Source organism: Stenella coeruleoalba (assembly GCF_951394435.1).
Source record: "Stenella coeruleoalba genome assembly, chromosome: 14".
NCBI classification, from domain to species: Eukaryota; Metazoa; Chordata; class Mammalia; order Artiodactyla; family Delphinidae; genus Stenella; species Stenella coeruleoalba.
This window is the reverse complement of record NC_137160.1, coordinates 7,408,485-7,433,874: the sequence shown is the minus strand read 5'-3', so window position 1 is coordinate 7,433,874 and position 25,390 is coordinate 7,408,485. Positions and strand designations below refer to the sequence as shown.

Sequence of the window (25,390 nt, the reverse complement as noted above, 5' to 3'; positions counted from 1 at the left end):
TTCGTCATTCACATCTCCTGCCTCCGGGCCATCTTGTAATCTTTGGCCAAATCTCTCTCTCATTTAAGAAAATTATTGTGGCTGTTTTTTATTCATCATTCTAATGACATCTCAGGAATGGAGGCAATAAAAGCATGTTCTTAATCTTGTGTCCAAAATATAAAGGGTCACATATCAAAGTTTATAGTGAAGGTATGTTGTAGTAGCTTACTTTGGTGAAATCACAATTTATAAAGAATTGGGTTTCGGCAGGATTTTTAAAGTAATGGTAGACTTTTGTTGATGAGTTAGTATTCAGAACCAGCTGCCAGTCAGTGGGTCTCTGACAAAGTCCTTATTTCATTACTGTAAGCACGGGAGACTTTTTTACATGGGAGAGGTCCAACTGAAGTTTTTGTGATGATAGACATGTTCTATGTCGTGCTTTCCAAGGTAGTATCCTGTGTGCCTGTTGAGCGCTTGAAACATGTCTAGTGCTGCTGGGTAACTGAATTTTAAATTGTATTCACTTTTAATTAATTTAAATTTAAATAGTCCATGTGACCGGTAGCCACCATGTTGGACAGGCCATTCTAGATCATTGGATCATTTAGTTTTCTTAAAGTACTTATAAGTGTTTGCTTTGAGCCCATCAGAGTATTAGTTCTTTAAAGGCAGCGATGTGGTCTGTCTTGGTCCCTCTTGTGTCTTCAATGCTTATCACTGTACCTGGCACACAGTAGGTGCTCAAAAATATTTGTTGCCTACATAAATTGAGAATTGAGAAAGATAACACATTTTTAGTGTGCACGTAGATCTGAGTTTTTCAGTCTATATCTCGGTGGAGATTCAAGACTAGGACTGGGTTGTAAAGAATAGATACACCACTTTCTACTTCAAAATGTCATTTAACATGAGCTGTTGTGTTGCTCATAGAAACACACTACGTTTCACGGGAAGCTTTTCTTCTACCTGGATGGCATGTTTGCCCTTTTCTCTGTTCTCTTTTCTACTTAGCTAAATCGTCTACATTAAGATTCAGCCTAGGTGACCCTGTACTCCAGGAGGTATTCTGTGACTGTTTCACCCACTCTTCACTTAGCCTTCTCCTCCCTGGGTCTGGATTGGATGCTTCTGCTGCGTTATTGGCGAGCTGCTCAGTGCTCACCATGTGCCGCTCACATGTTTTCACCATGATACTGCGAGCTTCCTGAAGGCAACACCTCGTCTGATCAGCTCCGTTTCCCAGCATAACACCTGAGAAGGGCAGGCATTTGACTAGTTCTCTTACTCATATTAACTGCTAACCTTGGCTGTTGTATCTAGTACTAGTGGCCTAGGAGGTAAATATGTAATATCCCCACCTGTTTGTGGCTGTGGCTTGCGCTTCTCTTATTTTTAAATGTAATTATCAGAAGTTGAGAAAAGGACCTATCGTTCTTGGTACTGAGCATATATGGTACAATTTAAACATGGATGAATACCAAGAATTTATAACTAATAAATTTCATTAATCCTCATCCATGTATTTACGGAAAAGATTGAGCATTTAGCAAGCTAGCATTACTTTGTCTGTGCATCTTCTCTTGTCTGGAGCTGAGAGGAGAATGCTAAAATGCATCTTGTGTCCGGGTCGAGGGCTGCACGTGGTGATTGTGGAGCTGACGTGAGAGGTTGCGGTGCTTCAGAGGGTGGGGATGGATAGATACCATTTCCTTCAGTGGGGTTTGCGTGTCTGTGAAGCACATTTCAGCAAAACAAGCAGGTGCCAATAAACCGTCCTCTTAGTAAAACAGGAATGAGGCAAACAACCAGGTGTTTTCCTTAACATGAGCCACGCAGAGAGACACGGGCTGGATAACAAAACAGCCCAGGGTGCTTTGTGTCTGTATAGGAGAGAGGTGGGAGGGAAAGACACAGAAACCAGGGATCATCATAATAAAGGCTGTAAGAGGATTAACTATCAGGGCCGGAGGAAATGTTTCTGAACCACGATGGCCGGGAGATGCTGAGGCAACGTGATGTGCTGCCCTGGGGGGGTCCTGCCCGCCCTACCCCCCCCCCCAACCATGGTCTCCCTAGTAACTTACTGCCACATCTCTACCCCTAACTGAAGAGGCAAGAATCCATCTCAGGGCAAACTCCAAACTTTGGCCACACTCCCCACCTCAGGCTATCCAGCTCCCCAGGTTCCCTGAGATGGAGATGTCTCCTGCGGGCTGCACTGAAAGAGCAGGGCCAGTGTGTTCAGGGTGTCCACGTTTGATCCGTCAGCACAGCCTCCCATGTCCATCCAGGAGCATCCTTTCTGCTCGGGCAACTCTGTCTGGAAGCAGATTTCCATTAGCCTCAGCCGGAGGGGGTACCTTATTCACACACATCCTCTCTGAAACTAACATGCACAGTTTCTGAATCAGTTCTGGAACTGACTCTCCCGAGAGGTTTTACTAGGTTCCTCATCTCCCCTTGAATCTATACCACCCCCTCCCTCAGATCAGACAGAGGAAGGGAAGATACCTAGTGAAGGTCAGCAAAGGCCAGAACACGATGCCCCCGCGAGCCTGTCCTCTGCTCACCGCCCTCCCTCCACCAGCTCCTGTGACGTGGGGAAGCCAGGCCTTGGTTCTGGTATAGCACTGTCCAGGGCGTGGCCTCCCATGGAGCATCCTGGGTAGAGCCCATAGCTTTAGGCCAGAATCTTTTTTTTTTTTTTTTTTTTCGGTACGCGGGTCTCTCACTGTCGTGGCCTCTCCCGTTACGGAGCACAGGCTCCGGACGCGCAGGCTCAGCGGCCATGGCTCACGGGCCCAGCCGCTCCGCGGCATGTGGGATCTTCCCGGACCGGGGCACGAACCCGTGTCCCCTGCATCGGCAGGCGGACTCTCAACCACTGCGCCACCAGGGAAGCCCTAGGCCAGAATCTTGATCGAGTTTTGGCAGGACAAGAATGACTTTGATTAAATCCTATAACACCAAAACTGCAAAATATATTTAGCTCTCTGAGGTTGGTGGAAGCAATGAGAGTTATTTTCAGAGATACTGTCCATCTCTGGGGGACCTCCAAGCCTTGGTCAGGAAGGGAGAGGCATCCAACACAGACCCCGAGCACCGGTGAAATCCACTCCTCTCAGCATCACAGGGTTCCCCTCAATGTAGCGTCAGCTGCACTCTCCCCCAAAGACTCAATACAATTGCATTAGCCGTAGAAGACACTGCAGAACCCACTGCTGCGTCTGTTTTCGGGGCCGTAATTGCAACGAGCATCAGCGTCCTCTCTGCGCCCATCCTAAGTTCCGGCCAGCATTTCAGCTGCTCTGCCTGCATAGGTGAGGTGATCTGGGCTTATCCTTGGGGGCTGGAGTGGGGGAGGTGTGTTCTCTTCTTCGTCTTCCCAGGATTGGTTGCTGCAAAGACCTACTCCCTATTAAAGGCATCCAGGGCAGCCCAGGGTCCTTTCTTGTCTTGAGCCACTAGCAGGAGAGGCAACATGGCCAGGTGGGAGTGGTAGCTTTAGACTCGGGTAGAACTTTACCTTATCCTCTTGTGGGAGTGATCATCACTCTAGAAACCATAACCTCTGATCATGTAAACCTTAAGGGTACAGGGCTGGGGAACATAACTTCCCCAGGGGATATCTGGGGCTGGTGGGTCGAAGGTCATCCCTGGTCGAAGGTCATGCTTCACCGCTGGCTCCCAGGGTGTATTTTAGCCACTGGGGACACAGCAGCACACAGCAGCCTCTGGTTTCCTGCGTCCTAGAGGACGAAGCCTGGGTCGTAAACCCTCGCTGGGAGTCGCTTAGTGACTCGGCCACCTGGACTAAAGAAGGAAGAGCAGAGCCAGAGAGGGGCAGGTCATGTGGGACAAAAATGAAGGGACAGAAGCGAAGGAGGGGGAAGTCGTAGCGGGCTTCGTGGGAAGGAGGGCAGGACACTTCTCACCTCTCGTCTTACTGTCCTCCAGTCTGGCTGCGTTTCCACGTCTCCCCTGAAACTGCCCTGGTCCTTCAATCTCTGAATCCTGAAATACTCCCCTAGGCTTAGTGCACTCGAGCCCGCAGCCTCAATACCTTCCAGACACTCTCCCACTGCTTCCGTAAAGTGAGGTCCGCACTCTCTTCTCCAGTCCACACTGCCTGCTCCTTCTTAGATGGAGTCTGTTGATTCCTCCTTGTCACCTCTGTCATCACTGAATAGCAAAGTGCATCGAGGCTGGACCTCCTGTTCCTTGATGACCTTCCCTCCCTGGGACACATCATGGCATCAGGAATTCTCTGTATGCTTATACCCCCCAATTGGACTGCAGAACAAACTTCTCCCCTGGGCTATAACTCTTTGTATCCAACTGCCTACCTGACATCTTGAGTTCAGTGTGGAACACAACTCTTGCTTCCCATCCTTCATGTGTTGCTGCAAGTGGTTGGAAAAAAAAAAACTAACTTTTTATTCTTCATTAGAGTTAATTTATATAATTAGAGTTAACTTAGTTAAAATATAATTAGAGTTAACTCTATGAGTTTATTTATTTTTGTAGCTTAAATCCTCCAGGTTTAGCTTATGTAGTGTGTGTACTTTAAAAAAAATTAATTCTTAAGTGTACGTTTGTGGCCTCTTAAATAACAGCTCAAGGCTCTTCTCCATCTTCCTGCCCCACTTACTTCATTCTGTCCTAATTGCTTTTGCAAAGCACACATGGCTATGGAGCTCTGGAATTAAGGAGGCAGCTAGGGAGGAGGAGAAATGCCCAACCCCTGACCTCCTGAAAGATTCCGCTTCAAGGAATCAAGATCTCGTACAGTGAGGCCTCCTCTGCTTCTTTCTGCTGTGGGTGTGGGTGGTAATTCTGATGTAAAGTACACCCACTGCTTTCTTCTCTGACCTGGGATTCTGCATAAATATTATCTAAAATCTGGTTTCCGAATTTGGTGGAACTATAGGGAGAAGAAAAAAAACAAGGGCAGTGGTAATTCCTGGTTGGGTGTCCTTAACGACATTAGATAAGTTCTATGACTTCAGATTTCGGAATCATAGAATGTCTATTAGATTCATATATTTAACAAATTTACCAGGTGCTTACTAGATACCAGGTATAATACATGCTTGATTTTATCAGGAGAGAACTAAGTATCCACACTTAGCGATCATGAAAATCTAAAATATAGCTACAGAATAATTTCCTTTTCATTTTTTGAGAACACATATACAAAGAAAATACAACTGTGGTTTCCCACTGTGAAAATAGTTATATGGGAAAACTAGAAATGATGAATCAACAGGTAAGGTGGGGAATCCATGGGAGAGGGCAACTCAAAGTTATCCATGCCTTTCTTAATGTTTAGTGACTCAGGAAATATCCAAACATAGGGAATACTTTCTATTAATTCACTAATTTGTATTGCTTAGTCATTCTTGTTTGTTTCCTAGGTTTTTATAAATTTTCCTGTTATTTTGCTATTCAGTGATTTAAAAAACATTTTTTTTTTTCCCTTAGCCTGCTCTGGCTAATTGTTTAGTGAAATTTAAGAGGTCATGTAAGAAAGGAATATTTTCCCCTCTTATCCTGTTTGTGATATACTATCTATGTTAGCATTTCTGCGTGAGAAAAATAGGCCGTGTATAAATGAATAGGTGACAGATTGGCTCATTCTTCAATCATTATGTGAGGACAAAACTCAGAAAGGATTGTGTCGCATTAATTAAATATGAATAATGGCTATGAAGATGAATCAGAGAAACCATTGTTAGAAATCTCTTGGGAACCTGTTCTTCAGAAAATATGTGTGAGAAAAGTCATCCTCCAATGGAGAGGAAAATGTCTCTTTATGGAGTTTATTTGTATATGTATTTTGAAAATCTAAATTAACTTGTTAAACAGTGAAACATAAAATATATGTGAGTTATTCAAATCTATAAATTTAAACTCAGTGTAAATTCCCTAAAAATATTATACATGCATTAAAACTACCAAGCTGGTATGCCATGGAGTGGTAGGCTAACATTTTTGGGGGCACTGGGACTCTAAGTATTCTTACTGTTTTGAATGGTTGAAACAGTGTCTGATGTAATTTTGGTGTGTGAGACTCATTCAAGTATGAAGCATATAAAAAGGTTCAGAAGGTGTTTCTTATGATTGCTAAGATGCCTGCACGTGTGCGCATTTTCTTCAATGGCAGTAAAATATGTTGCTGAAGTGTAATTGTTTCTACTCTGACAGCATTTGACTATAAAAAGTGGTCAGATAAATCAGTACTTACACTTCTCATTGACTCTCTGGGGGAAAAAAGGCAAGTCTTTATTAGTATTGATATTTTAATTCTTTGGATGAAATATTTCCCACACTCTCAAGTACTCTCATAAAAATTCTGAGAAAACCTTGTTCGTTCACTTAAAGATCGATCCATTTATCAAATTTATAGTGTCCATATTTTTAGCAATAGATTTAGAACAAAAGAATGGACCGCACCAAACAAATCCCCATATATATTTATTTAAAATCTGAGAGATAGTTATCTCATTTTTCTCATTCTACGCTCAGGTTCTGCCCACCCACATGTTCATATTTAACCCGACTTCTTGAGCCCAGTGGTTCTAAGCACGCTCTTGCTGCCTGACTCACGTGAAAGCCAATACTGTTGTTGCAGGAAGGGGGACGCCTTCCAGGGCCCGAGAGTGGGCTCTTGTCTAACACTCGGAAATGAATTGTCCAAGGAGACACACGCGCTGACAAAGCAAGAGACCTTATCGGGAAGGGGCGCCTGGGTGGAGAGCAGCAGGGTAAGGGAGCCCAGGAGAACTGCTCTGCCACGTGATTCGCAGTCTCGGTTTTATGGTAATGAAGTTAGTTTCCGGGTTGTCTCTGGCCAATCACTCTGACTCAGGGTCCTTCCTGGTCACCGCCCAGCCAAGATGGAGTCAGCGAGGAGGATCCTAGGAGGTCGGTAGGACATATGGACTGGCGTTTCCTCTCTCCTTTTGACCTTCCCCGAATTCTTCCGGTTGGTGGTAGCTTGTTAGTTCCCCGTTCCTTACCTGGACGTCCTGGTGTAAGAGAACTCATGCAAGTGGTTACTATGGTGCCCGGCCAGGGCGGGCGTTTTCACTCGGTGGTTTCCCTAACACCATGGCACTGGCTTTTGAGAAAAGAAAGAGCTTTATGGAGGTGCACCAGCAAGCAGACAGGAGGCAAGCTCTCCAGTCTGTCTCTTCATCCAGTGTTTGGGGCACAATGTAAAGAGTTAGGGGAATTTCAAACTTGGAAGCTGATTGGCTCGTTGCTAGTTAATCCATATAAACTACCTGTGCTGCTGGGATCCTGATTTTCTTCACTGACCAGCTTCTTGCTTTGTAAAGGGCTTCAGTGGCAACATTCTATTCTTTGAGTGCCGTGAACTGCAGACTCTTGGCTCCAGGGTCCTCCTGGAGGCATGGGTTCCCGTCTTGCACCTGCGCAGTGTTGCCTCTGTAAAATAACCCTAGGTTTGATTAATTAACAACCTATTCAGGGAGGCCAAAGCAGTTTAAGCTGGTGCTGTTTCAAGTTGATTAACCAATAACCCATTTACGAGGCAAAACTAGTTTTAGCTGGTCAGTGTTTTGCGTGCTGTTTCAAGGTTACTGTTTGTTTTTATCATTTTGAAATAAAGATGCATATGTAACAAACAAATATATTCCTGTTGTTAAAAGTTCAAACAATGTGTATGAATCTAAATCTTCTCCCCGATTAACCTCCTTCCTCTTTTCAGAGGTGACCATGTATGTTACTTTTCTATTTTTGGGTAGCAAATCACCATAAATTCAGCAGCCTAAAAGAACGCTCGGGTATCATCTCAGTTCTGAAGGTCAGAAGTGCCGGGGGCTCAGCTGGTCTCCCTGGTCGGGGTCTCACGAGGCTGAAATCAAAGTGTTGTCCAGAGTAAGCTTCTCACCTGGGGCCCAGGGCGCTCTCCCAACCTCAGTGGTTCTTGGCAGAATCATTTTACTTCTCGTGCTTTCCCTGTGGTCCCCTCCATCTCCAAGCCGGCTGGGGGCTCTGTTTCTGGTGCTCTCATTGTTCTCCTGATGCCTTTTGATTGATCTCTTTGACTTTTTCTTCCTCATCTGGTAAGAAGCTCTTTTTCAAGGGCTCATGTCATTAATGCGGGGCCCACACATAATCCAGGAGGACCTCCCTATCTTAGGGTCACTTGATGAATAATCTAAATGACATGTTTTGCCATGTAACTCCTGGGCATGGCATGAGGGGATGAAGCTCATGGGGGCCAAAAATTGCCTACCGGATGATCGTAGTCGATTTGGTACTTCCTTTTTTTTTCTTTTTTAACATCTGTATTGGCGTATAATTGCTTTACAATCGTGTGTTAGTTTCTGCTTTATAACAAAGTGAATCAGTTATACATATATCCTCATATCTCTTCCCTCTTGCGTCTCCCTCCCACCCTCCCTATTCCACCCCTCTAGGTGGTCACAAAGCATGAGCTGATCTCCCTGTGCTATGCGGCTGCTTCCCACTAGTCATCTGTTTTACATTTGGTAGTATATATAAGTCCCTGCCACTCTCTCACTCTGTCCCAGCTTACCCTTCCCCCTCCCCGTGTCCTCAAGTCCATTCTCTACGTCTGCATCTTTATTCCTGTCCAGCCCCTAGGTTTTCCAGAATTTTTTTTTTTAGATTCCATATGTGTTAGCATATGGTATTTAGTTTTCTCTTTCTGACTTACTTCACTCTGTATGACAGACTCTAAGTCCATCCACCTCACTACAAATAACTCAGTTTTGTTTCTTTTGATGGCTGAGTAATATTCCATTGTATATATGTGCCACATCTTCTTTGTCCATTCATCTGTCGATGGACACTTAGGTTGCTTCCATGTCCTGGCTATTATAAGTAGGGCTGCAGTGAACATTGTGGTACATGATTCTTTTTGAACTGTGGATTTCTCAGGGTATATGCCCAGTAGTGGGATGCTGGGTCATATGCTAGTTCTATTTTCAGTTTTTTAAGGAACCTCCATACTGTTCTCCATAGTGGCTGTATCAATTTACATTCCCACCCACAGTGAAGAGGGTTCCCTTTTCTCCACACCCTCTCCAGCATTTATTGTTTCTAGATTTTTTGATGATGGCCATTCTGACCAGTGTGAGATGGTATCTCATTGTAGTTTTGATTTGCATTTCTCTAATGATTAATGATGTTGAGCATTCTTTCATGTGTTTGTTGGCAATCTGTATATCTTTTTTGGAGAAATGTCTATTTGGGTATTCTGCCCATTTTTGGATTGGGTGGTTTGGTTTTTTGACATTGAGCTGCATGAGCTGCTTGTAAATTTTGGAGATTGATCCTTTGTCAGTTGATTCATTTGCAAATATTTTCTCCCATTCTGAGGGTTGTGTTTTGGTCTTGTTTATGGTTCCCTTTGCTGTGCAAAAGCTTTTAAGTTTCATTAGGTCCCATTTGTTTATTTTTGTTTTTATTTGCATTTCGCTAGAAGGTGGGTCAAAAAGGATCTTGCTGTGATTTATGTCATAGAGTGTTCTGCCTATGTTTTCCTCTAAGAGTTTGATAGTGTCGGGACTTAACATTTAGGTCTTTAATCCATTATTTTTTGCGTATGGTGTTAGGGAGTGTTCTAATTTCATTCTTTTACATGTAGCTGTCCAGTTTTCCCAGCACCACTTATTGAAGAGGCTGTGTTTTCTCCATTGTATATTTTTGCTTCCTTTATCAAAGATAAGGTGACCAGATGTGCATGGGTTTATCTCTGGGCTTTCTATCCTGTTCCACTGATCTATATTTCTGTTTTTGTGCCAGTACCATACTGTCTTGATTACTGTAGCTTTGTAGTATAGTCTGAAGTCAGGGAGCCTGATTCCTCCAGCTCCGTTTTGCTTTCTTAATATTGCTTTGGCTATTCGGGATCTTTTGTGTTTCCATACAAATTGTGAAATTTTTTGTTCTAGTTCTGTGAAAAATGCCAGTGGTAGTTTGATAGGGATTGCATTGAATCTTTAGATTGCTTTGGGTAGTAGAGTCATTTTCACAATGTTGATTTTTCCAATCCAAGAACATGGTATATCTCTCCATCTATTTGTATCATCTTTAATTTCTTTCATCAGTGTCTTATAATTTTCTGCATACAGGTCTTTTGTCTCCTTAGGTAGGTTTATTCCTAGGTATTTTATTCTGGTTGTTGCAATAGTAAATGGAAGTGTTTTCTTAATTTCACTTTCAGATTTTTCATCATTAGTGTATAGGGATGCCAGAGATTTCTGTGCATTAATTTTGTATCCTGCTACTTTACCAAATTCATTGATTAGTTCTAGTAGTTTTCTGGTAGCATCTTTAGGATTCTCTATGTATACTATCATGTCATCTGCAACAAGTGACAGCTTTACTTCTTCTTTTCCAATTTGTATTCCTTTTATTTCTTTTTCTTCTCTGATTGCTGTGGCTAAAACTTCCAAAACTATGTTGAATAATAGTGGTGAGAGTGGGCAACCTTGTCTTGTTCCTGATCTTATTGGAAATGGTTTCAGTATTTCACCATTGAGGATGATGTTGGCTGTGGGTTTGTCACATATGGCCTTTATTATGTTGAGGTAAGTTCCCTCTAGACCTACTTTCTGGAGGGTTTTTATCATAAATGCATGTTGAATTTTGTCGAAAGATTTCTCTGCATCTATTGAGATGATCATATGGTTTTGTCCTTCAACTTGTTAATATGGTGTATCACATGGATTGATTTGTGTATAGTGAAGAATCCTTGCATTCCTGGGATAAACCCCACTTGATCATGGTGTATGATCCTTTTAACGTGCTGTTGGATTCTGTTTGCTAGTATTTTGTTGAGGAATTTTGCATCTATGTTCATCAGTGATATTAGCCTGTAGTTTTCTTTCTTTGTGACATCTTTGTCTAGGTTTGGTATCAGGGTGATGGTGGCCTCATAGAATGAGTTTGGGAGTGTTCCTCCCTCTGCTATATTTTGGAACAGTTTGAGAAGGATAGGTGTTAGCTCTCCTCTAAATGTTTGATAGAATTCGCCTGTGAAGCCATCTTGTCCTGGGCTTTTGTTTGTTGGAAGATTTTTAATCACAGTTTCAATTTCAGTGCTTGTGATTGGTCTGTTCATATTTTCTATTTCTTCCTGGTTCAGTCTCAGAAGGTTGTGCTTTTCTAAGAATTTGTCCATTTCTTCCAGGTTGTCCATTTTATTGGCATATAGTTGCTTGTAGTAATCTCTCATGATCCTTTGTATTTCTGCAGTGTCAGTTGTTACTTCTCCTTTTTCATTTCTAATTCTATTGATTTGAGTCTTCTCCCTTTTTTTCTTGATGAGTCTGGCTAATGGTTTATCAATTTTGTTTATCTTCTCAAAGAACCAGCTTTTAGTTTTATTGATCTTCACTATCGTTTCCTACATTTCTTTTTCATTTGTTTCTGATCTGATCTTTATGACTTCTTTCCTTCTGCTAACTTTGGGTTTTTTTTGTTCTTCTTTCTATAATTGCTTTAGGTGTAAGTTTAGGTTGTTTATTTGAGGTGTTTCTTGTTTCTTGAGGTAGGATTTTATTGCTACAAACTTCTTAGAACTGCTTTTGCTGCATCCCATACGTTTTGGGTCGTCATGTTTTCATTGTCATTTGTTTCTAGGTATTTTTTTATTTCCTCTTTGATTTCTTCAGTGATCTCTTGGTTATTAAGTAGTCTATTGTTTAGCCTCCTTGTGTTTTTATTTTTTACAGATTTTTTCCTGTAATTGATATCTAGTCTCATAGCGTTGTGGTCAGAAAAGATACTTGATATGATTTCAATTTTCTTAAATTTACCAAGGCTTGATTTTTGATCCAAGATATGATCTATCCTGGAGAATGTTCCATGAGCACTTGAGAAGAAAGTGTATTCTGTTGGTTTTGGATGGAATGTCCTATAAATATCAATTAGGTCTGTCTTGTTTAATGTATCATTTAAAGGCTTGTGTTCCTTTATTTATTTTCATTTTGGATGATCTGTCCATTGGTGAAAGTGGGGTGTTAAAGTCCCCTACTATGATTTTGTTAGTGTTGATTTCCCCTTTTATGGCTGTTAGTATTTGCCTTATGTATTGAGGTGCTCTTATGTTGGATGCATAAATATTTACAATTGTTATATCTTCTTCAAGGATTGATCCTTTGATCATTATGTAGTGTCCTTCTTTGTCTCTTGTGATAGTATTTGTTTTAAAGTCTATTTTGTCTGATATGAGAATTGCTACTCCAGCTTTCTTTTGATTTCCATTTGCATGGAGTATTTTTTTCCATCCCCTCATTTTCAGTCTGTATGTGTCCCTAGGTCTGAAGTGGGTCTCTTGTAGACAGCATATGTATGGGTCTTGTTTTTGTATCCATTCAACCAGTCTATGTCTTTTGATTGAAGCATTTAATCCATTTACATTTAAGGTAATTATCGATATGTATGTTCCTACTATCATTTTGTTAATTGTTTTGGGTTTGATATTGTTGGTCTTTTCTTTCTCTTGTGTTTCCTGCCTAGAGAAGTTCCTTTAGCATTTGTTGTAAAGCTGGTTTGGTGGTGCTGAATTCTCTTAAATTTTGCTTGTCTGTAAAGGTTTTAATTTCTCCGTCATATCTGAATGAGATCCTTGCTGGGTAGAGTAATCTTGGTTGTAGGTTTTTCCCTTTCATCACTTTAAATATGTCCTGCCACTCCCTTCTGGCTTGCAGAGTTTGTGCTGAAAGATCAGCTGTTAACCTTATGGGGATTCCCTTGTATGTTAGTTGTTGTTTTTCCCTTACCGCTTTTAATATTTTTTCTTTGTATTTTATTTTTGATAGTTTTGATTAATATGTGTCTTGTCATGTTTCTCCTTGGATTTATCCTCTGTGGGACTCTTTGTGCTTCCTGGACTTGATTATCTATTTCCTTTCCCATATTAGGGAAGTTTTCAACTATAATCTCTTCAAATATTTTCTCAGTACCTTTTTTTTTTCTCTTCTTCTTCTGGGACCCCTATAATTCGAATGTTGGTGCATTTAATGTTGTCCCAGAGGTGTCTGAGACTGTCCTTAATTCTTTTCATTCTTTTTTCTTTATTCTGCTCTGCAGTAATTATTTCCACTATTTTATCTTCCAGGTCACTTATCCGTTTTTCTGCCTCAGTTATTCTGCTACTGATTCTTTCTAGAGAATTTTTAATTTCACTTATTGTGTTGTTCATCATTGTTTGTTTGCTCTTTAGTTCTTCTAGGTCCTTGTTAAACGTTTCCTGTATTTTCTCCATTCTATTTCCAAGATTTTGGATCATGTTTACTATCATTATTCTAAATTCTTTTTCAGGTAGACTGCCTATTTCCTCTTCATTTGTTAGGTCTGGTGGGTTTTTACCTTGCTCCTTCATCTGCTGTGTGTTTCTACATCTCATTTTGCTTAACTTACTGTGTTTGGGGTCTCCTTTTCACAGCCTGCAGGTTCATAGTTGTTTTTGGTGTCTGCCTGCAGTGGGTAAGGTTAGTTCAGTGGTTTGTTTAGCCTTCCTGGTGGAGGGGACTGTTGCCTGTGTTCTGGTGGATGAGGCTGGATCTTGTCTTACTGGTGGGCAGGTCCACATCTGGTGGTGTGCTTTGGGGTGTCTGTGGCCTTATTATGATTTTAGGCAGCCTCTGTTCTAATGGGTGGGGTCGTGTTCCTGTCTTACTAGTTGTTTGGCATGGGGTGTCCAGCACTGTAGGTTGTTGGTCGTTGAGTGGAGCTGTGTCTTGGTGTTGAGATGGAGATCTCTGGGAGATTTTCGCCGTTTGATATCACGTGGAGCTGAGAGGTCTCTGGTGGACCAGTGTCCTGAACTCGGCTCTCTCACCTCAGAGGCACAGCCCTGATGCCTGGCTGGAGCTCAGAGTAAAAGGGAGAAAAAAAGAATGAAAATGATAAAATAAAATAAAATGAAATAAAGTTATTAAAATAAAAAATACTTATGACAAAAATTTTAATGTAATAAAAATAAAAGAAAGACAGAAGAGAGCAACCGAAGCAAAAAACAAATCCACCAATGATAACAAGTGCTAAAAACTATACTAAAAAAAAAGAAAAAAAGGAACGGACAGACAGACCCGTAGGACAAATGGTAAAAGCAAAGCTATACAGACAAAATCTCTCACAGAATCATACACACACACACTCGCAAAAAGAGAAAAAGAGAAAAAATATATGTATCATTGCTCCCAAAGTCCCCCTCCTCAATTTGGGATGATTCGTTGTGTATTCAGGTGTTCCACAGGTGCAGGTACATCAAGTTGACTGTGGAGCTTTAATACGCTGCTCCTGAGGCTGCTGGGAGAGGTTTTCCCTTTCTTTTCTTTGTTCTCACAGCTCCCAGGGGCTCAGCTTTGGATTTGGCCCCGCCTCTGCGTGTAGGTCGCCTGAGGGCGTCTGTTCTTTGCTCAGACAGGACGGGGTTAAAGGAGCCGCTGATTCGGGGGCTCCGGCTCACTCAGGCCTGGGGGGGGGGGGCGCAGGGAGGGGCGCGGAGTCCGGGGCAAGCCTGCGGCTCCAGAGGCCAGTGTGACGTTGCACCAGCGTGAGGCGGGCCGTGCGTTCTCCCGGGGAAGTTGTCCCTGGATCCCGGGACCCTGGCAGTGGCGGGCTGCACAGGCTCCCGGGAGGGGAGGTGTGGAGAGTGACTTGTGCTCGCACACAGGCTTCTTGGTGGCGGCAGCAGCAGCCTTAGCATCTCATGCCCGTCTCTGTGGTCTGCACTTTTAGCCTCGGCTCGCGCCTGTCTCTGGAGCTCCTTTAAGCAGCGCTCTTAATCCCCTCTCCTCGCGCACCAGGAAACAAAAGGTAAGAAACAGTCTCTTGCCTCTTCGGCAGCTCCAGACTTTTCCCCGGACTCCCCCCGGCTAGCCGTGGTGCACTAGCCCCTGCAGGCTGTGTTCACGCCGCCAAGCCCAGTCCTCTCCCTGCGCTCCGACCGAAGCCCGAGCCTCAGCTCCCAGCCCCGCCCGCCCCGGCGGGTGAGCGGACAAGCCTCTCGGGCTGGTGAGTGCCGGTCGGCACCGATCCTCTGTGCGGGAATCTCCCCGCTTTGCCCTCCGCACCCCTGTTGTTGTGCTCTCCTCCGAGGCTTCGAAGCTCCCCCCTCCGCCACCCGCAGTCTCCGCCCACGAAGGGGCTTCTAGTGTTTGGAAACCTTTCCTCCTTCACAGCTCCCTCCCGCTGGTGCAGGACCTGTCCCTATCCTTTTGTCTGTTTATTCTTTTTTCTTTTGCCCTACCCAGGTATTTGGGGGGGTTTCTTGCCTTTTGGGAGGTCTGAGGTCTTCTGCCAGCGTTCAGTGGGTGTTCTGTAGGAGTTGTTCCACATGTAGATGTATTTCTGATATACTTGTGGGGAGGAAGGTGATCTCCGCGTCTTACTCCTCCGCCATCTTGAAGCTCCTCTCGGCACTTTCTGAATGAAGGTTTTGGTGGTCAAATATGTAGCTAACTTTCATGAGTTGCCCATAAGTACTTGACAAGAGGGTGTTTTCACTGTTTTCTGAGTTTTCTATATAAATTAGATATTTTCTTTAAATCATTTAAATCTTGACATGTTTTTACCTGCTTGTGTTAGAGTTTCAACTCGTTTTAAGCATCTCATGCTACTAGCTTGTTTCTGTCTATTTCTTGTCTCTCCTGCCCTTCTTGCTTTACAGATGTTATGGCCATGCTATTTGGAGCACAGTGATTACTAAGTTATGTTCATGGTGAATTGTACCTTCTGGGATTTGAAGTACTAGTCTTTGCCCTTGTAATTTTTTTTTTTTTAATTTTGCAAAGGTTTTGGCTCTGTATTTCACAGCATCACTTACTAAGATCATGATCTCTCTATTCTCTCTTTCTTTTTGGTTTTGTTTCATTTTCTTTTCCTTTTATAGTCAACCTTTTCGGTTCTGTTTAGATTTTTCTTCTATGTACAGTTGTTTTTGTTTTGGAATCAAACACAGATTCTTTAAGTTGTTGAGTTTAGCTCATTTACAGTTATTAATGTGACAGATAAGTTTGGTCTTAGTTATTTTATAGTATATTGACATATTTTCTGGTTTTACAGATATTAAAAAGCATTTCCAAGGTCTCTGCTTCTTTCTCTTTTGGTTGTGGGTGTGTGTAGTGTTTATGATACTATAATGTTCACATTTCTTTGCTTTTATTCAAGGGGTTGTTGTACTTTAAGTTCCTCATAAAGTGTTTGGCCACAGATTTTTCTGTTCTCCGGCAACATTTTTTTCTTCTTCTGGTGAGTGTTATTCATCTGTTAATAAGTTTTACTGACCTCTTCCCTCTTATTTTTCATTATTGCATATTTGCTTTGATACCCTGCCACTCCCTTTTATGTTATGTACCTTTGAATGAATTGGGCTTTCCTGGACCACCCATTAGCAAGTTTCCTTGTGGGATATTAGATAGACCAGAGCAGAATTCCATTTTAGTTGCTTTTCTTTTTCTGTACTTTGGAAACATGACTTATTTGTAGCCATATCTCATCGGGTTTTTGAAACAAAGCTGCATCCAACAGGCCTTTTTTGGCAGCTCAGTTCAATCTATTTCTCCCAACAGTGGTGGCAAAAAAGGGTTATAACTCTTGCCCTGAGCACGTGTCCACGCTTCTGGAAGTGTAACATTTGTGCTGTCTGAGCTATGCTGCCTTCTAAATGGCTCCCATTGTAGTTTAGGGTTTTTTCCCAACTGCTACATATGCTCTGAGGTCTGGGGTTTATAGGGGTCTCCTGGTATCCCTGAAATTGACACCTAGGAAGAGAAGGAAAGATCCTTGCTGATTTATGAGCTCTGTTCATAATGGGATAATGGATGGGGGAAGGGGAGGTCTCTGGAAGTTTTAAAATTTTGGATGTAGTCCTTTGTGTGTTTAAAAATATTTTCTTCCAGACTGGGCTTGTCTTTTTTTCAGTGGAGATTACCGTTTTTATATAGTCAGAATTATCCATTTTTCTTTATTGCTTCTCTGCTTTGCGTCTTCCTTCCTCTCCCCAAAGTTATAAGCAATTCCGCTGTTTTTTTCCCCAATGCTACCAGAGTTTTCTTTTTCACATTTAGTCCTTTACACATTTAGAATTGATATGTTGTTTATGTGATGCAGGGATCTAAATTTACTTTTATTTAAAAAAATTATAGTTACTGTTCCAACACTGCATGGACAAATTGAACAGTGCATCCCTTCCAACTGCTTGGAAAGGCCACCTTTTCATATTTTCAGCTCTAAACACTGGGACTGTTTGTGAATAGTTCTTGATCTATTTATCATTGCTGGCACTTTTACCCATGCTGTTTAATTTCCTACAGTTTTGAAGTATATCAAGCAAGTATTCCCTCCTTCTTTTCCAAAATCTCTTTGCCATTCATGTTGTTATTTCTCTGTTACATGACTTTTCTCATCAGCTTGTCAAATTTTGAAACGTTTTATAAACATTAGGATACATACTGAACTTTCATTGAATATATACGTCAATTTAAGGAACGTGATTAGCTGTATTGGTGTTGAGTCCCCTCCTGTGGGAATGGCTTTCTCCCTTCACTTATAAAGCTTGTCCTTCAGAAAAGTTTCAGATTGTTTATCATCTAGATCTTGCACATTTCTTGAGAGATTTGTTCAGTGTTTTACAGTTTTTAAAAAATTTTGTGGCTCTTGTGAATGGAAATTTTTGTTGTATTCATTTGGTTATTGCAGGTGTAGGGGAAAGCTATTGATTTTTCATTTGTTAATATTCTACACAACCATTTTTATGGTTTCCATTTACCCGTGTTGTTCTTCAGAGCTGGGATGTTTCCCTGCTCCTTTGCTGTAGCTTACGTATCATTTGCGGGTTAGCTGACAGCCTAGCTTCCTTCATACATGTCTCCTGCAAACGCTTTTCCTTAAAAATTTCCCCTTCCTCTGAAAAGACTGGCAGTCTGTTGATGCTGTTAAGGTATTTGTGCTATCTTTATTGTTTCATGAAGGTTTTATTTTCTTTCCAGATTATAAACTGCATGATGACTCTGACTAAATTTCAAGATTATTCTCTTTACACAAATGATTTAATGATGAGCTTGTGATCATCAGCAAATACTTGATCTAGTAACCATTCTTAGATCCACAGAACTGCGATTTTTAGCATGTTAATTATCATATTAGTTGGTTCTTATAATTCCAAAAATATTTATAAAAAACACATGCTTTTAAAAGAATCTGCCTTTTCCAGTTTTTGCTGAATCAATCCATGATAACAACTATGGTAATTATTCCCCAACTTAGACTATTGCTTTTCTGGAAAGAATTTGAAATTCAAGCAAAATTCTAATCACACATCTCATCCAAAAAGAATGCACAAGAGTCAGGGATTGGAAGTTGTTCAATTTCCTACGCTGTTTCATTGGTCCTGGTTGTAATATACCCTGGAGCATTTGTCATCATAAGCAGAGGAGGTTTATGAGTCTAAGACCCAGGAGGTCAGCTGTGGTATGCTGCTGCATTGCCCATTACCGTTATTTACACTCACCCTGGAACTGAATTGGTTTCCTGTTTCTTTTCATTTAACAATGTTTACAATGTGGAAATAAGCTGGTAATAAAATTTCTTGGCCATTTTTAATCTAGCTGGTGAACTCCGCCTTCCCTGGAAATAGAGCAGCTGCGTGGTTGATTTTGTAACTGTCTTGTCCTGTCTTGTCCCGCCACTCTTCCCATCCCTGCTCCGTGCCCTCATTCCCCAGTGAGGTTCAGGCTGCTCATCTGTTTGCCTGCCTCACCTGCTCCGCCGGCTGCTTCGAGCAGCCTGGCTATTTGTATTAGCCTAGCTTTATTACACTTGGGGGATTAATTACCAAGTACAAGCCTATAGGGAGTCAGGAAGAATAGAAAATGCTTCAGTGCAGGCTTAGCAGAAGGGAAGTTTGAATCAACTTCTCCCCACTAAAAGGGTGGGTTAGAAATAACACTTTATATGAGACTGTGAGTGACTAAGATGAGATTTCTTTATTTTCTTGTGCAGGGGTCATGAATATCTCATCCTGTTTCAATTTACGGGTATAAGGAATATAAAATTAGGGCTTCCCTGGTGGCGTAGTGGTTAAGAGTCCGTCTGCCGATGCAGGGGACACGGGTTCGTGCCCCGGTCCGGGAAGATCCCACATGCCGCGGAGCGGCTGGGCCCGTGAGCCATGGCCGCTGAGCCTGCGCGTCCAGAGCCTGTGCTCCGCAACAGGAGAGGCCACAACAGTGAGAGGCCTGCGTACTGCAAAAAAAAAAAAGAAAAAAGAATCACCAGGAATATAAAATTAAATCCTCCAAATGATGATTCATATGTATGTGTAAATGTATCATTTTAAACAAGGTCATTAAACAATATCATTGAAACAAGGTGCTCTAATCTTTATAGTTCAGACGTTTTTTTCTTAGTATATAAGCATAAACTCATAGTAAGACAGCTGGGAGGTGGGTTATATTAAGGGTTAGATGAAGAATTCCAGAGGGTACCTGGTACATTCTTCCCAGGAGTCTTGAAAAATAGGGGAGATTGTCTTGCATCTGGAAAGAAAGAAATAAAATAAAAATCTCCTTCCAACCCTGTGTTAATGACTAGGGAACCCATCACTTAGGTAATCTCTGTAGACATACCTCCAGAAATACCACCAAGGGAGCTTGTAGGAGTTTTTAGGCAATCGAAATATTTTGTATAATATTTTCATTTTAGAATCTGGCCCTGGTGTGAATTTTATGCCCTTGCTTGACAAACACACAGGAACGTGGGCCTGAAATTTGCATATTCTCGAATGCCCATGCTGGGCCTTGTAACTGAGATTTACAAATATTTCTTTCCAGCTAGGCAGGCAGGCTAAAACAAAGCAAATGAGTGGGCCATGTGCACAGGGCAATTAGTAATTCTCTTACATCAGAACTCCTGAGCCAGCAGGACCCCAGGATTGAGCTGCATGCTACTCTGTCACATAGCTCTTCCTCTTAATTGCCGTGACTTGCTTTTTTCAAGACTGGTTCAACCTCATTGTTATTCTGCATGTTCTGTGATACCCCTGCTTGGAGGCTGCTACAGTATCCACCTCGATTATGTAGACGGATAGAGAGTAGATACAGATCTAGATGGAGAAACAGTCCTTTCTGACAAGTGGTGGAATAACTAAGGTGGGATATGGAGGATGAAATCTTGCCAGTTCAAAATTGTAAACTGTGGCTCTGATTGCCTTCCAGCAGCAGTGAAACACTGTGGTTAATCCTGGCCACAGTGATTACTCCCTCTGGGGGTCTTGTTACTTCTCATATACCCAGAGGAAAGCCTGCTGAGAGACTGCAGGGGACATGGTCCGCTCTGGAAACAACCAGCATTGCCCATAGGTTAGATGGAAAAAGTTACAGGTACAAAAGGGCTTTCCTCTCGTTCTTTTAAGCCAGTTCCAAGCTTTGATACAGGCTCTGCGCTCAGAGATTTTGTTAGTAGCCCAAAGGAAAGCCCTATATTTGGCTAGAATAAAAATGAAGCTTCCTGGGAAGGACGCAGAGTTCTGTGTTTCCACTGAGCACCTGGTGATCTGCTTCTTTTCAATTTAGCTTGGTGACGACTGTTTCTGGAAACTGGAACCTTTTTGGTGTGGTTCTAGGGAGTCAGTCCTAACTCTGGAAGGCTTTGCTTCTTTGTGCCTCGCCATTCACTTCTCCAGGTGGGAGCTGGTGGGAACCTGGGGGGAAACCCACACTTTCCCTGTTAGATATAAAAGACTCCTATTGCTTTGTACTGAATTTGACTTGTAAAAGCCATAGGGCAATACTCACTGAAATAGACGAGGAATTAGAAGTGAGCATCTACGTTAATATTACGTCTTATTGCTCTGTGCTGTCCCCAGCGCCTTATGTCTCTAGGAGTAGTGAAATAGAAAAGAAAGTGGACATTTTAGTTTTCACATCGTATCTAAAAGTTAAGCTCTAGCAGAATTTTTGAAAGCTAAGTTGGATGTAGAAAAAGATGAACCAAATAAGAAAAAGCAAAATCTCTTCATTCAGAGCTTGGTCTAGCAAAGGGGTCAGCCACTGTCACTTGGGTTTGGCAGAGACTCAGAGGCTGGCAGAGGGGCGGGGAAGCTCTCTGGTGATAAATGAAGGCTCCAGGTGTGCCCTGATGGGAGGGTATTGTCATGAGGAAGCTGCCAGTGGGTACTTAGAAGCAGGGCATCCTACGTGATTGGCTAGAGGTGCATGTTTGGCTTTCTCTGGTTGGTCCTAAGTTGGACGTGGGGGAAAGATTACGGAAGCTGTCAGTTATTGATCACGTCCTGGCTGTTTAGGGCTGATTGCTATGGGTTTATTGTTTGGCTTCCTGGACTGGTGGCTAAATATAATGGTCTGACTTTCTACAAGTCCGACTTGCAGATAGTAGGTTAGCTTCCTGGACTGGTCATTGAAGGTAAGTTGGTTTCCTGGACCGGTTGCAGACTGGGTCAGAGTTCAGTTTTTCTATCTGGTCTGGCCATTGTCTGTTTCTGCACTGGGTCTCTCACAGGTTTGATTGTGACCCAGCAGAGCTGAGAGACAGAATATTTGAAAACGTATGGAAAAGCCTTTACACGAGAGGAATAAACTTAGCCACATGTTTGTTTCTATGTACAAAAGGTCTCTGTGCTCACGATGTTTTGTAGCCCTCTTGAAATGGAGTGATTCTGACCTTAATTTTTAGGATCTCCCTAGGCTATAATTAGAAATGTTCAACTGAGAGTGAAATTTGCCAAAGTGGCAGTGAAGGAATCCAATTTATTTAGCGTTGAAATTAGAACAAAAGTGATTCCTGAGGACAACAGGGATGACACGTCATTCCGGAGCAAGATGTGGAGAGATGCAAAAAGTGAGGATAAAAACATTCTGGAAAAGCCAGTTAGGAGAAGTGCAGATGCCCAGAGGTTACTGCAAAATTAATAAATTCCTGAAAGATCAGGCACGCATTCAGCCTCCACACAAAGTGGAATGAAAGAAGACCAGTGGAAAATTACAGCAGCATAAGAAATAATTACAAGGAGAAGCAGCGATCAGATTAAAAAGTGTGTAACAAGAAAATAACTTGAAATCTGAGGCAAATCATAAGGCGGACGTTTTATCAAGGAAAATGCTAACATGATAGGATGCTTTGTAGAAAATATACGTTTTGAATCCTGTAGTTTGACTGACGATTGAGGGCTTCTCATTATGAAATAGATGAGAATTTTTTTTTTTTTCTGGTGAGAGCTTTTAAAAGAGCAAAGCAACTACAGGTTCAGTGATAATTGAAATGACACCAAAGTAGTAGAAAGAGGACAGAGAAAATAAACCCTTTGTAGCTTATGGCACTTTTAATCTCAATCCATGAAAATTCACCATTATCAGTGTATGCTGTTGTCATTATGAGGCTGTCCTGTTCTTAGGTTCTTAGTTTTGATTCATTTCTTGATTGGCTAGAGGCAGTTTTTCAGTACTTTGTGAAAGGAATAATCTGTAGGCCATAATTTTAAAAACTCTTTAAATATAGTATATGTGGCCCTATTGTCTTATGGCAGTTACTGTAGAAGAAAAAATTAATAAAGAAAAATTTTTTTTCCTCTTTAGGTAACCTCTTTTCCCTATGCTGTGGATTTAAAACCCCCCCCCCAAAAAAAAACCTTGCCATTAAAATCACTGTATTGCATCAGTGATTTATTTACTGAATTATTTACTGTATTCATTTATTTATTTACTTGGTTGCGCTGGGTCTTAGTTGTGGCCGGCAGCCTCCTTTGTTGCGGCTTGCCAGCTCCTTAGTTGCAGCACGTGGGCTCCTTTGTTGTGGCAGGTGGGCTCCTTAGTTGTGGCATGTGAACTTTCAGTTGCGGCATGCATGTGGGATCCAGTTCCCCGCCCAGGGATCGAACCCGGGCCCCCTGCATTGAGAGCTCAGAGTTACCCATTTCACCCCCAGAGAAGTCCCTGGCGATCCTTTTTGACTAGTTCTTGGGAAGCCCCTGGTTCTTCACATCTTCCCATTGCCTATTTATTTATTCTTTTCTTTGTATCATAAAGACCTTCTTACTCATCTCCCCCAAGTACAATCCCGGCTGCCTTTGTAGAGAACTTGCTGTGTGCTGGCACAGTGCTTTCTATACGTTCCCGTCTTATTTTATGTTTGTCACTCGTATTCCAGATTCCACTTTCTATAGCATCAGTCTAGCTGTGTACTATCTCCAATGTCAATTTTAATGTTTTTTTCCATTTTGAAATGTATCTGCAATTCTCCCTTATTCAACTGATCTTCTGTCCTGTTGGCTTTTTTCAATAAAGCCTATTTTTTCTTTTCCCCTTAGAACTTTCTACTCCTATTTCATAAAGAGTGCTTGAGTCTTTTTAAAACTTTTTATTTTTGAGGTGAAATATATATAATGTAATCATTTTAAAGTGCCAAGTAAGATAAGCTAGTTTATAAGAGGATTGTATTATGATTCTACTTCTAGAGTAACCACATTCATAGAGAAGAAAGAGAGAAGGGAGAGGTTCGGTGGGCGGGTGAAGGGGATGAGGAAGAGAGAATGGGGAGTTGCTGTTTTGTGGGTGCAGAGTTTCAGTTGGGGAAGATGACAAGTTCTGGAGATGGATGGTGGTGATAACTGCACAATAACGTGAACGTACTTAATCTCGAGTCTTTTTTTCAAATGCGAACGATGTATAGACATTCCTTCCCTTTTTGTGCTAAGTTATGTTTAGGGCTGTGCTCAGAATCTTTGGGATAATGTTCCCTTCCACCTTTCTGCGTTTTTGGTGGGTGTGAGCCCCACTGGTACGTAGTCCTCCCTACCTCTACTTTTCAGGTACTCAGCCTCACAGAGGAGGCCTGTGACCCACACAGACACGCCCTTCGGGGCTCTGGCCTCACTCGGTATGGACTTGGGCCCCCCCGGATCCCCTTTTCGAATCTAGAACCAGATGGAGGCTGAGATCTGCATTTCCTGGCCCAAACCCCAGCACCTACTGGGTTTTAACGAGTATAATTTTGGTAAACAAGGCAGTATGTTCTTCTAACCCTGTCTCCTCTGACACTGACAAATAGGTACTGACTACATAAAAATTTGAAATAAAAATACGCATTGCCACACACTTTTCCATCTTTACCATTTCTGCTGTGCTTTAGTGGCCCGGGCTGCGCTTTCCAGGATCAAATTTATGATGGCTGGTTCTTTTTCTCTGATCCAGTTGTCCAGATGTTGCCATTTCTAATTAGATTGGTTTATAGGAAGAGAAGTATTGCTGGGAGGGAGGAAGGACAGTACACTGGTTTTCTTAAACACTCCTCCCAGTGTTAAAGTTGTGGTTCTATAGGAAACGTCTGAAAAAGCCAGGAGTTGAAAAAGGAGGGATTGGTCTTGGTTGGGTCTGTGGGCACTTGGGGGATCCTGTCCAAATAAAGGGGCACTTGCTGCTCAGCCCTACTCACAGTTGCCAGATCTCTTCTGTTTTTTCACCAAAAGACAAAAATCTAGATTTTGTGAAATCACCCAATTATTTAAATACCAAATAAGATTAAAATGAAACTATAAGCATACAAAATACTATGTTTCCCCAAGTAAACCTGGTCCACAGGCTAAAAAGGATGGATGCCCAGGGTCTGGTTTACAGTCAGAGTGTGTCTGAACCAGGGGCCTTCGCTCGGAAAAGAGAGGCTACGATCACCTACTTCGGGAAGGTGAGTTTTTCTTAGCATCAGTGTGATGATCAGTGTCTTAATTCGTGACGGGATGCTGAATTTTATTTCCCACTAGCTCTTTAGCAGTAAAAACAACAGAAATGTCAAATGTTTCTTTGTAAACTCATGAACAATTTCTTCACTTAGAGCCAGTAATCAGTATAAACTAGTTGATAAGAAATTTTAGATTTAAGTCAAATGAGACATTCTGAATTCTTTCAATATTCTTGTCTTTTCCCATAATGGATTTCATGTCTAAAGTGACTCAGATTCTGGCTTTGGCTGTGCACACCTGTGAATTTTCACCTTAGTTGTGTGATTTTCTGCCTTATCAGTAAGTATTTAAGTCAAAGCAATCTAGATAACTTAGCGGACTTTTAATCTGTTTATCTCCTTACATAAACAAAATGGCCACGTATAGAATAGGATACCGTGTCTTGCTCCTGTGTTATTTTTAATGTGTTTCTGCTGTAAGTGGAAACGATGCTACTACGATCTCATTCCTGGTGAAATAATACGGATCTGCATCATCCTTTTTACAGGAATACGCACCAGAGTAGTTCATTCTGTTCCAGCTCTCAGGCACACGCTGGCTATTGTGTTAGTTTGATTGGGGTGCCATAACAGAATACCACAGGCTGGGAGGCTTAAACAACAGAAATTTATTTTCTCACAGTTCTGGAGGCTGGAAGTCCAAGAT

General features: G+C 42.0%; 1 protein-coding gene and 1 long non-coding RNA gene across 12 annotated transcripts in view; both read left to right on the top strand.

The window, feature by feature from the left end:
- The window catches only part of LOC307196893 (uncharacterized protein), a 965,113-nt gene that overhangs the window by 117,823 nt on the left and 821,900 nt on the right, over window positions 1-25,390 (top strand). The window lies entirely within an intron of this gene.
- Window positions 14,626-25,390, top strand: part of LOC307196895 — a 66,308-nt gene continuing 55,543 nt past the window's right edge. The window contains exon 1 of the long non-coding RNA XR_013831278.1: window positions 14,626-14,811. This is a non-coding gene — a long non-coding RNA (uncharacterized lncRNA). The remainder of the gene's footprint in view (window positions 14,812-25,390) is intronic.